We start from the raw sequence: 13948 nt of genomic DNA on the forward strand, positions 1-13948 counted from the left end.
AGCAACACTTTTACACCAATTAATTATCTCATAACTTAACCATAAAAAAATATGAAGGACAAAACTAAAATGTAAATAACATAAAAATAAATAATTCATAACACCATTATTTATTTTCAAGAAAACCCTTCCCAAGAGAAACCCCCAATGGGCATGGTACCCACAAATATCTACTAATCTAAAAATACTTAGCTAGTAGTTTTGATCCTATTAGAAGTCATTGCATGCATTTAGTACATTAGTCCTTGTTAGAGTAATAGAACTTGTGAGAGGTCTCAACCCTATTAGGAGTTGTATTAAAATTGGGGATCACTTTTCAATAAAGACTCATTGTTTAATATACATAGGATAATAGTTACACTACCAAATTGATTGTCTTGACATCACACTGACTAATTAGCCCTTAGTGTTTCTTGCATGAGATATATGAAATTGTTAGAATATATAGTCCACCAATATAACTGAGAGGTGGGAGGGAGTTGAATTAGTTATCCAACTATTATCACAATTATCAACATTAATCAAACTTAACCATGTGAACAATATAATCAGAAACTATAATAAAATACTCATGCACAATAACACCAGATATGTTAACTAGGGAAACCCTTGATTAGAGGGAAAACCCTAGTGGGAATGGTACCCATAAGATGATGTAGTAATATAAATATTCCTTATTCGAGGATGGATCATGTTAGGATTCTACAACAACATTCAGTACATATCAGTCCCTATTAGGAGACTTTGAATCCCTGTTAGGAGATTCCAACCCTATTAGGAGTTGTAGAAAATAGATGGACCTACTATCTAAAAAGATTCATAGGAAAGACCAATGAACACATTGTCCAAATGATCTCTATATTATTACTTGTAGAATAATAGATTTGAATTGTACTTTCTTCCTCTTTCTCTATCATGTCAAAATGGTCTCCGCTCCTTCTAATCTTGATACTAGATCATAAAATTTGAATCCAATAATCCCTTGGATCACTTGCTTGCATTCACCAAACACTCTGATCCTTTTTGCTCTTCACATTGAATACTTGATACACACGCTATTGAAAATAGGGAAAGCATCTTTTCTTTATACCCTATCTTCAAAATAATTCCTTGAGTTGGCCTTGAAGCTTTCCCAATTTATTATAATAAGATAATTAATTAATTCACAATTACAATAGCACTGTTGGCTCATAGTATATATAAAAATTCACACATGCAATACTAGGGCTTGCACACTTTCTAACATCACCATCAAAGTGTCTTCTATCACTGGCTAACTGGACATCACTAGATTATATCTCCATTAGAAGATATAATAGAAGAATTAGAAAATGCTTTCTTTGTACTCTATCTCTATTCTGCTCCCTATAAATCACTTATAGCTTTTGTACATATTCGACTTAGATTATACACATTTAACCTCATCATCAGGACCAAAGTTTTAATATATCTTTAATTGTGTATCACTAGACAATCAAAACCTTGTCTGTAAAACTATAATCTTTGTTTGATAATTTGCCAATTTTTACAAACTTACTGCTATGTTGACATCAATGAAAAACATAGTCATGAATGCAACATGTCAATACTCTTCAATGCTTAGGATACTCCCCCAAAGGAATACCATCAAAATTCATGCTAACAATCTCCCCCTTTGGAATTGATGACAACATAGATGAAAACCATCTAAGTTCCAAGTGTTAGAATTACAAGTGGAAAGAGTAAACTTCTGAGGTGGGGGGGTGAATTAGTAGTTTAACCTTGGACCCATAAAAATTTCACAATTCATTCATCACATGCATTAACAAGTAAGCTGAAATATCATGTAAAGAATATGCATCTAAAACATATAACCATGTAAGCATTCACACATAACACCAGATATGATTACCCAGAAACCCTCCAAGTGAGAAGGTAAAATTTGGGTAGGGATGCCACCCACAAATCTTCACTATTGCAGTAATAAAGTGTATCCAATGAAGGTTACAATTTTTTGACCATGAAACATGATCTACCATGTGAAAGGTAAACCATGTTAAAGGCTTAGAAAGACTGTTAGGTCTTAGCTTGTTAGAGGATTTCAATACCCTATTAGAAGTGTGCCTTGTTGGAGGACTTCAACTTACAACTAAGTAAGCACCCTGTTAAAGGATTTCATACAGCCTGTCAAGACTACTCTTCTTAAAAGATCTAACTAAAATCACTTGTTAGAATGTCTCAGCATAGATCCTATGATTGGCACTTGCTTTCCTGATAATAGATCACCTCTAAACAATGTCCAATTGATCCTTCTCAATTGGATGTCTCAATGATGTATCCTTTTCTTTATCCTCTATGCTTCTCTAACTATTTTTGTAATTAACTCTTTTTTCTAAGTCACCTTGAATGCTCTGCATGCAAAGTATCTTGTTTGCTCCTTCAATTCCTTCCACATTCACTCTCCTCTATCATTAAGAGTTTAGGGCTTCATCCTCCTTATGAAGACTTAGGTGGCTTAGATTTAGGTATGAATCTACAACTAAGATTCATCCATTTTGCTGCTTAATCCTTCCCATTTTCTAATTGGTTGCATGTGATTGCATAGGGAATCCAAATAGAGATTCATCCTTATCTCCAAAATATCAAAATCTATCTTTAAGTCAGGTCAAAAATGGTTTACATAGTTGTTTGTCCCATTACAAAAAATATGTCAAAACTATGTTACTTGACATATGAAGTCTCTGATGCTTGGCATGCATTGTTGTGTATATTGTGACTCGACATCTGAATTACTTGACATCCATGATTTACTTGGCTCTTGATCTCTCGGCATGGTCTATATGCTCAACACTTGAGTGACTTGGCATATGAGTGACTCAACACTCATTGCAATTTGGCATCATCTAATAGTTACATGTTGTTCTCGACATGTATTACTAGTTCAACATAAACTAAGTAAATGGCTTAAGTGTGTTGACACTCGTCAAAACCAATCTGAAATCAACAATCTCCCCCTTTGAAATGAGTGTCAAAAACACTTAAATATGCAATATTATCCTTAATTTCTTGAGCATAACATATCCATGACTTGGCTTATATACAAAACATCAAATTTTCAAAATGTTGTACTAAATTGTATACCTCAAAATTTGATAACTTTCATAACTCCTCTGAGTTAATATGTCTGCATTGTATCCATAATTTTGTGCTCCTCTCTAAGTAAATGTGTCTCTAATAATACACTTTGACTTCACTATGCTATGAAACTGATCCTCTTTCATCTAATATGCTCTCTGTTAACTGATATATGTCCTATTTTGTTGTTTTTTTCTCAAAAAATGTATATGTCCCTAATGACATAACTTTACTCTGTCATATTTTCTACTGCTATTCTTATATTTTTTCTACTATGCTCCCTCTTTCTTATTTTTCTCCCTATTGTTCATACTCCCCCATATTGTATGTCTCCCATATTATATCTCCCCCTTTTTGACACTTATGTCAAATGGGTTATACACCTATGGTGTGTTTGTCCAAAAAGGATTAATGGACATCCATTATTATCTTTAGAGCTACATCCCAATTATTATTACAACATCCAATGACTTAATTTTGGATTGCAAGCTCGGTAGCAAGGTGTGCTCGACCATCTAAAGTAGAAAGATTAGGGTCTTTCTTCAATAGAGTTTAATCATAGCCTAGTTCCTTGTGCATTATCTCCATATGTGGGGTGAGGGTAGCTTGAATGCTTGTTAGTTTGACACTAATATTAGCCTCATCTATTGTTAAGACAACTAATTGACTCTGTGTTTGAAGCAATGCTCTAAAATGCTTCTCACTTTGACCTAGATTTGATGGTAGTCTTGCACTTGATGCAAATATTTGACTTTCCAGACTTAGTATGTGACTTCTAGCCTCTTGGGTGAAGAGTGTGGGATTGCATAGTTTTGTTTATAGTGAGAATATATTCTCAAGTACCTTCACATCCTCAACCTTTGTTGCTAATGCAACTTGTTGTAGTGCTATCTCACTAGATATTTTCTCATTTACCTTGCCTTGAAAGTTCTTTTTAGACAATTCTAAGAGTTTTGTATTTGTATCAAGGTCTTCATTGCTGACCTTTTCCACTATATCTATCAGTTGTTCTATTAGTGGCTTGGTATCTTCAAGAGTTGGTAGGATAAATGCATCTAAAAATATGTCCTTTATATCTTGAAGTACTTTCTTTTGCTTGTGTTCTCTCCTAAGCATTTCTTGATGTTTCTTCCTTTCTAAGGCTTGTTGCAAAATGCCTATTTGTTCCAATGCCATAGTATCATACTCATATTTTGGAATAACAATGTCTTCATCAAGGGTTATATCTCCATAATGTATTACCTTTTCTACCTTTAACAAGCTTGGGCTTGGCACTAAGATCTGCAATGGAATGGCTTCTATGCCTAGCTTCTGAAGAGCTTGTAAGAAGGAGTGTCAAATGCTGGTTAGGCTACCAGTGCTTGGATGGACACTTTTTCCTTCACATTTGGTTCTATCTCTTTAGGCTTTCCTTGGTCTACTAGTATGACTTGGCTAGCACCTCATTCCTGTGTGGTAGATATAGATGAATCTACCTATCCTATTTTCTTTTGTTGACCTGTAGTGGTTTCTTTCTCTTCTATTCTTTTCTCAACAATATCAATTTTAACACTTGTATCAACCTTGGTGGATGTGTCTATTATTGTTTGGATTAAAGGTTGTACAATAGTAGCTGAAGGGATAATGGAAGGTGGTTCTTATGGATTCACCTTTTCCCTTGTAACATCAGTTACTTATTTCTACAATTCCTCTACACTAACCAAAACTAGATTTTCACAAAGTTTGAATTGGAGTGTAGACTGATCTAGTATTTTCTTTATATTTTCTATAGTAAGTTGATTGATTTTCTGAGATGATGCATTAGGAACATCCTTTAAAATTACTTGTTCAGTTGTTTTGGTTGTGTCATGGGGAGGATTGATACTCAACACTTGTGTGTCCTGCATAATCTATTCATCTTGGTACTACTCATCTATTGCCTTTTCATTGTCTTGCTTTTCTATTTCTCCCCCACTTGTATTATCTTTCTCATCCTCTCCCTTATCATCATCTTTGTCATCATATTTATCATCATCTTTACCCTCTGAAGGGTTAGCTTCTCCTTGCTTAATAGTGCTCAACCCATAAATGAGTTTCCATATTTGTGTTGAATTTTTCAAAACATCCTAAATATTATTTAGGAGAATGTTAAAGGCTCTAAATTTAGGTGTGAACCTAACTACATATTTCTTGGCAACCTCAAAAATCTGTCCCTTAGTCAATTCTAGACTTACTTGGGCTAAAGTGGTTTCCCTGATTTGTCTTTCCAAATTTAGACAATAATGCAATTTTTGCTCAATAGTATCATATAGGCTTTTAGGTATTGAGTTGGAAAATTCTAGTGGTGCATTCTTGAACTTTGACATCATGGCATATAATGCCTTTTCCACTTGGTTTTTCTCTTCTTTTTGTAGTTTATCAAAACCAATATGTCTAAGACCTGATAAATCAACATTTCTTTTGACATTTTCACATAGGTTCTCAAGATTTGAAAGAGGATTGTGACTTACCACCTTGAATTGACTATTATCATCTGACTCTGTCTTTTCTTCATTAGAATCTAGTGGAGCCACATACTTCCTTCTTTTTCTTTTCTATTCCTATCCTCCTTGGTTTTTTTGCATGGTCTTTTCTTTGGCATTTTGGGTAGTTGCATGTGTGGTGGCTCTAGTGGTAGGTGCAGTGGGCTTGGCTTGACTAGGTTTGACAATTTTCTTTGCCTTAGCTATTGGCTGTGCCTATTCTTTCCTCTTCTTTGACTCAATAGGAGTAGGTGCTTCCTTAGCTTCTTTTCCCTTAGCACCTTTAGTCTCCTCCTCTTCTTTTTGCTCTCCCATGCCTAGAGTTAAAGCTAGAGGTTCATCTTCCTCTTCATCCTCTTTTTCTTTTTCTTCTTCTTCCTCGACACCCTGTCCAAATTTGGCTTTCAATTTCTTCATCAGCTTATCCTTCTTCTTAATTGTAGAGGTAGTTTTCAGTTCCATGGAATATTTGATTTCACCATCTCATAATTTCCAAGGAATTTTGTAGTCTTATCTACTTCCTCTGCAAGTAGAGTTGTGATGGCTACTGAGGCTTCATCTACATTTATCTCATATCCTAAGGGTCTCAACCATCTTACCCTTGGTATGGTAGCTTGTAAATATGTGAAGTCAACATCGACAAGAAAAAATACATCATTATAATGTTTCTCCACTAAGGAAACTAGTATCCTCATCCTTTCCTTCATTGACCTCTTGAAATCTTCAAAGTAACTTGTCATTATGGATTCAAAGTTTTCTCCTAGTTTCTCAATGTACTCCCCAATTTATACTACAACTGACCTATTAGTTTTCCATCTTATTTTTCCAAATGAAGGAAATGTGTTATGTACATAAAATAATATGCAAACTAGTATAGAACCAAACTTTCATTGTGCACTCTTGGTTTTCCTTATTGCTCCAAGGTTCTCCATAAGTTGTTGTAATTGGAGTTCTACATATCATATGAATGATCTTTCTTGACAATTTTATAACCAACATCCATAGCTATGTAGGGTACACTAATCAATCTACTAGATTGATAGAATTTATGTAAGATTACCCTTACAAAAAAGTTTAGCAATGGATCAGTGATGGTATCTATACTCATACCTCTTTTATTCTAGACTACTCTAGTATTCTTATAAATTACTTCCTTTGAATCACTTCTGAGTGTCTTTGGTTGATCTATGGTTGGGTAGCTAGTAACCCTATGAATTATTCTCTTGGTAATCTTGATTGGACCTCCTTCTAGCCACAAGGAACCATCATGAATTTGACTTAGCACAATATGTATCGACTCAGTTTTGAATACATTTGAAAAATCTAGGGCTCATGTTAAACCCTTTTTTTCGACAATTTTGTATTCCTCTTTCAAAACACCATTCTAACACAATATATTGTATGCACCTCTTATTTCCATGTCTCCTATTCTTCCTATCTTTCAATTGTAGCATTTCCTTACATCTTGCACCATTATCACATTTGGCGAGATCATAGACAATGCACTGGAGATGGGTCTTGTTTGTAAGTGATGTTAGGAATGGCCTTAAAAATAGGTTTCTTTACTTCATTACTGACTAGGTAAACATTTAAAACTTCCTTCCCTTCAAAATTTTTCAAACTTGATGACATTGTGACAAGCTTGGGCTTATGAAAATTTAAACTACATAGCTCAGCTCCTGGTAAATACCTTTGAAAATCTGACAAACTAGTAATGAATTGCTGCATAAATCCTCTACAATTGCTTCAGAGGAATTTCTAGGTTGCTTCTAGCTCTTCTCACCCTTTCTCAATTTTGAAATGATGAAAAATGAGCTCAAATCGATCATATAACCTTTGAAAATCTTGTATTTAATGATAAATGCTTACACAACTATAAGCTTGGCAATAACTAATTTTTGGATTCATTCAACATCTATTGATATTTTTATCACTTAGTGGCTACTACAAGCTCGATATCCATTAACTAGTTTGATAGCTTGACATCAACCAACATTCCACTCGACACATCCACGAAACTTTTCATAGTTGACAACAACATTAAAAATTTAAAGATTTATCTTGAATTTCTAATAACATCTTGCATACTCATGCTAATGTATTCCTTTCAGTACTATCTTCTTTTGGAACTGATGCATGATATAACCTTTAAATGTTAGTCCCACATACCTCTTGTTTGCCTAGTTTGATGAGGTGTGATCACTTGACCCTTTGGGTGAAGTGATCCCTTCTCTATTTAATGTATTGCAAACATCCTTCTTATTTCACATCTTGTTCATCTCATCTTTGATGTGTTCAATGTTTTCCATTGCTTTAGCGTTATTACATTTAGAACTTGGTGCCTTTGACCTATTTAGACAATATCTACTGATATGACCAATCTTCAAATAGCTAAAGCATGTAGTTTGACTCAACCATCTTTTGTAATTTCCACTAAAGTGTGTCCTAATACAATTCTTAGGGATATGTCCATATTCTTGATAATAATGAAAACCATATCTTGTGTTATAATCCCAATTATAAGAGTTGTCATTGTTTCTTACCTTTGTTTTCTTATTTGATGACCACATGGACTTGGATCTGCATTCAAAAGCTCTATGTCCATACTTTTGACAATTGTAGCAATATCCTTCAAGTCTTTTTATATGCATGGTCCTAGTTCTACATTCATGTGCCTGATGACCTTGCTTGTTGCACTTATGACAATGAGTCATGTTCTTCGGCTTGACATTTTGATTTGTAATCTTGCTCCTACACATATTAGCAATATGCCCTTTCTTACCACAATTATGACAAGTAGGTTTGGAGTTCTTACCTTTGATATTCCTTTATTCTAAAACCTTGGATGATTCTCCTTCTTCAGTGCTTGTGTAGCCCAATCTTGATGTATCATTGTTGGATCTAGGGATCTCAATAATTGCTCAAAGTATTTGATGGCTTTATTTGGCTTGTTGAAACTTTTAGAAAATTCCTTTTCTCTCTTTAGGTCACTCTGTAATTGTTCATTTTGCAACTTCAATGTAGTTATTTCAATTCAATGTCCTTGACATTCAATTCATAGTTGGCATTCATCATTTGACTTAGAGTATCCAATTACATGTTGGAAATCTTGCTTAGCTCTATTGACTTCTCTTCTAGTCTATTGGCCATAATTTTTTTTGTCTTCTTCAATCATGGACTTATCTTCCATAGCTTTCTTCTTTTGTTCACTCACCTCACATAGTAGTATAGCTTGTGATTCTTTCTCTAACTTGAGATTTCTGATTTCCTCAGCATGGAGTTTATTCTTTTCCACTAAATTTTGCAACTGTTACATCAAATTTATTAGAGTCACCACCTTCAAATAGATTGGTAGTGTCTCTTTCTTTGTATAGTGTGTCATTTTCCACAATAGCAATCTCTTTCCTTCTCTTCAAGGATTTCTTTAGTTCCTCTCTTGTCCATTTAGTTGATGTAGTATGAGATGTATTTCACTCTCCTAATTTTCAATAGTCTTTCCCAACTTGTAGACTTCCATTTCAAGATCTTTCCTCAAAGCTACAAATCTTCTCTTTTAGAGAACAAGGCTCGGATACCAATTATTGGAATTACAAGTGAAAATAGTAAACTTCTGAGGGGAGGGAAGGGGGGGGGGGGGGGGGTATGAATCAGTAGTTTAACCTCAGACCCATAAAACTTTCACCATTTATTCATCACATGCATTAAAAAGTAAGCTGAAATAACATGTAAATCACATGCATCTAAAACATATAACCATGTAAGCATTCCCACATAACACTAGATATGATTGCCCAGAAACCCTCCAAGTGAGAAGGTAAAACTAGGGTGGGGATGACACCCACAAATCTTCACTACTGTAGTAATAAAGTGTATCCAATGAAGGTTACAATGTTTTAATCATGAAATATGATCTACCCTATGAAAGGTCTTCCCTGTTAAAGGCTTACAAAGACTGTTACATCTTACCTTGTTAGAGGATTTCAACACCCTATTAGAAGTGTGCCTTGTTAGAGAACTTCAAATTACAACTAAGTACTCTATTAAAGGATTTCATATAGCCTATTAGGACTACTCAGCTTAAGAGATTTAACTAAAATCACCTATTAAAATGTCTTTGCATAGATCTTGCGATTGGCACTTGCTTGCCTGATAATAGATCACCTCTAAACAATGTCTAATTTATCCTTCTTGATCAGATTTCTCAATGCTATATCCTTTTGTTTATCCTCTATTCTTCTCTAACTTATTCTACAATTCACACTTTCTTCTAAGTCACGTTGAATGCTCTGAATGCAAACTGTTTTGTTTGCTCCTTTAATTCCTTCCACATTCACTCTCTTCTATCATTGAGAGTTTAGGGCTTCATCCTCCTTATGAAGACTTAGGTGGCTTAGGTTTAGGTATGAATCTACAGCTATGATTCATCCATTTTCCCACTTAATCCTTCCCATTTTTTTGACTAGTTGCATGTGATTGCATAGGGAATCCAAGTAGAGATTCATCCTTATCTCCAAAATATAGAAATCTATCTTTAAGTCAGGTCAAAAATGGTTTACATAGTTTTTTGTGCCATTACAAACAAATATGTCAAAATTCTTTTACTCAATTTATGAAGTCTTTAATGCTCGTCATGCACTATTCTATATACTGTGACTCGACATCTTAATTACTCGACATACACTATTTACTTGGCTCCTAAATCACTTGACATGGTCTATTTTCTTGGCACTTGAGTGACTTAGCATATGAGTGGCTCGACATATGAGTGACTTGGCACTCATTGCAACTGAACATGGTCTAATAGTTACATGTCGTGCTTGACATGTATTACTAGTTTGGCATTAACTGAGTAAATGGCTAAAGTGTGTTGACACTCACTTGTCATAAACAATCTGAGATCAACACCAAGAATACCAAACAATACTCTATTACTATTATTTCTGCTATTCTTATCTTGTCAAATCCTCTTCATTAATCAAATCTAAAATCCTCTAGAACACTGCTTTGTTTTCTATCTTCATGTTGTATATTTCCCTCATAGATATATTCATGAATCTTTCTAAATCTCCCTAATAAAGTAGAGATTTTTATGCACTCTTCTCCCTCATATACACTTAGGAAATGTTTTCTATGCACTCTTCTCCCCCATTGACATAAATGACAAAGACCTCATTATGTCAATTGTTGCTCAAAGACTTTAACCAACTGAAGTGTCTAAAGAAATTTTTTAATACCAAATACCAAGAGTCCTTAATGACTCTTCTCACCACAGATACTACTCCATATAGGAAGCATCGAAATTTAGTCCAATCAAACAATAGTGCTCTATACCATTCGATTGATGTAATCTCTACATCATCCACTTTGAAGTAGGGAGGGGCATTAACCCAAGCATACCTCTCAAGTACTCAAATGTATCTTTAGGTAAGGGATTTGTAAAGATATCTACAATATGATCTTTAGTACTCACATACTCCAATCTAATCTCCTTTTTTGCTACTTTCTGTCTCAAAATATGATACTTAGCAGATATATACTTAGTCCTAAAATGCAATATAGGATTCTTAGAAATACTCACTGTACTTGTGTGATCATAGTATATTATAATAGGCTCTAAAAATTCTATCCTAATTTCCTTCAACATTTCTTCATCCACATCACTTGATTACATTTATTTGTTGGTTCTATATACTCTACCTTAGCTATACTCTATGAGATACAATTGTTTTTCTTGCTTTGCGAAGAAACCAATCTTCCTCCAAGAAAGAATGCTCCACCATTGATGCTCTTTCGGTCATCCATACTGCCTATCCAATCCACATTAGTATATGCACATAGAGTGAAATCACTTAATCTATCATACCATATTGGATAATTAGATGTTCCCTTCAAATATCTGAATATCCTTTTTACTGTTGCATAGTGATACTCCTTAGGATCAGCTTGAAATCTAACTATATTCCCAACTACATTTTCTATATCTATTCTAGTGTAAGTCATATATTGGAAACCTCTAACCATGGATATGTACTTCTTTTTCTCAATCGTAGGTATCTCATCTTTGCTAGATAACTTGTGTCTAGTTATCAATGGTGTACCAACAACCTTACAACTTTCCAAGCCAAATCTCTTCAACAATTCTTTCAAATACTTAGTTTGTGAAATAAAAATGTTGTAATTATAATAGGAAAGGTAAACTTTGAGAGTGTGGGGGATGGGCAAGGCAAGGGGGGGGGGGGTGTTGTATCAATGCTTCAAATTTTTACCCATAAAACATTCACCATACATCCATCTCACAATTCAACAAGTAAATTGAAATACCATAAAATGTATAAGTTTGTAAAAAAGTAAGCATTCACACATGTATGACACAATATATGATTACGTAAAAACCCTCCAATGAGAAGGTAAAATTTGGGTGGGGATGAAACCCACAAATCTTCACTACTATAGTAAAAAAGTGTATCTAATGAAGGTTTCAATGTTTGATCATGAAACATGATCTACCTTGTGAAAGGTTTTCCCTATTAAAAGCTTACAAAGACTATTAGGTCTTACCCTATTAAAGGATTTCAACACCCTGTTAGAAGTGTGCTTGATTAAAGGACTTTAACTCACATTAGTAAGCATCTTGTCAGAGGATTTCAATATAGCCTATTAGGACTACTCTAGTAAGAGATTTAAGTAATTAACCTATTAGAATGTCTTAGCAATGATCCTATGATTATCACTCTATTGATTGATGCCAGATCACCCCTATACTAATGTGTACTTGATCCTTTCTGATCAGATGTCTCCCTACTATCCAATGTTTCCTTTCCTATGTTCTCCTTTAACTAATTCTATGATGAAACTCAAATCATAATACCTTGGTCACCATGAATGTCCTATTTGCACATACAAACTCTCCTCTACTCTTAGAACATTTAGGGTTTATCCTCTACTTTCTTAGCACTTGAATCAATCAACACATACTATCTACTCAACATCTGAGTGACTCAACACTTGAGTGGCTTGGCACTCACTATTTACTTGACATGCTCTATCTTATATGTTGTGCCTAACATATGTTACTTGTTCAACATGAACTAAGTAAATGACTTAAGTGTATAGAAACTCACTTGTCAAAATCAATCTGAGATTAACAATTCCCCCTTTGACATGAGTATCAAAAACACTTGGTCATGCATTAATAATCTTATCCTTATGATAGTAACATAGATATCTATTCAGCTTCTATACAAAATTTTAAAATATAAACATTTTGCAAAACATGACTTATCAGTCATACCTCAAAATTTCATAACTCCCCCTAAGTTGATTGTTCAATTTTGTTACTTTTTTCATTTACTTATTGGTTTTTCTCCCTCTTTGCTCTACTTGATCCCTCATTACTCTTACTCACCCTTTTTGACACTTATGTCAATGGGTTATACACTAATAGTGTATTTGTCCAAAAATGATTTATGAACCTCAGGTATGATCTTTAGAGTGGTATCCTAATTATCAAAAACTACCTCCAAGGACTTGATTTGGATGGCCAACTTGGTAGAAAGGTAGACTAATCCTTCCAGTGTAGACAAATGAGGATCTTTCTTCATAAGAGTTTCAACATAGCTTAGTTCCTTGTGCAATATCTCCATGTGTGGAGTCAATGTTGATTGGATGCTGATCAGTTTAGCCCTTATGTTGGCTTCATCTATTTGAAAAGATGCTAACTGACTTTGGGATTTCAAGACATACCTAAATTTTTTCTCACATTGAGTTAGAGACTTGAGAAAAGTAGTGCTAGATGACCATATATGGCTCTCTAAACTCAGGATGCGATACCTTATTTCTTGTGTGAAGAGTATAGGATTACACAATTTGGTGTACAAAGAGAAAATATTCTCTAGTAACTTCTTCACACTCTCTATCTTGGTTGCTAGCTCAACTTATTTTAGTGAAATAACACTTGATATCTTCTCATTTACCTTATTGTGGAAATTCCTTTTAGATGATTCAACTAGTTTTACATTTGTATCTAGGTCTTTTTCATTAACCCTTTCCACTATATTGGTTAATTGTTCAATGATGGGCTTGTTTTCATCAAGAGTCGACAGACTAAATGCATCGAGGAAATCTCTTTGATCTCAATAAAAGCTTGCTTCTTCCTATGTTCCCTTCTAAGTAGTTCTTTATTTTTATTCTTTGTTAGGACCTCTTATAATATACCCATCTACTCAATTGTGATTGTTGTCAAATCAAATTTAGGCAATACAATCTCTTCATCTAAGCTAATATCACCATATGTAGTTACCTCTTCTACATTAGATGAGCTAGGACTCGGCCTT

Source organism: Cupressus sempervirens, chromosome 3, assembly GCF_028749045.1.
Source record: "Cupressus sempervirens isolate cs-2001-9-10 chromosome 3, ASM2874904v1, whole genome shotgun sequence".
In the NCBI taxonomy this organism is placed as follows: Eukaryota; Viridiplantae; Streptophyta; class Pinopsida; order Cupressales; family Cupressaceae; genus Cupressus; species Cupressus sempervirens.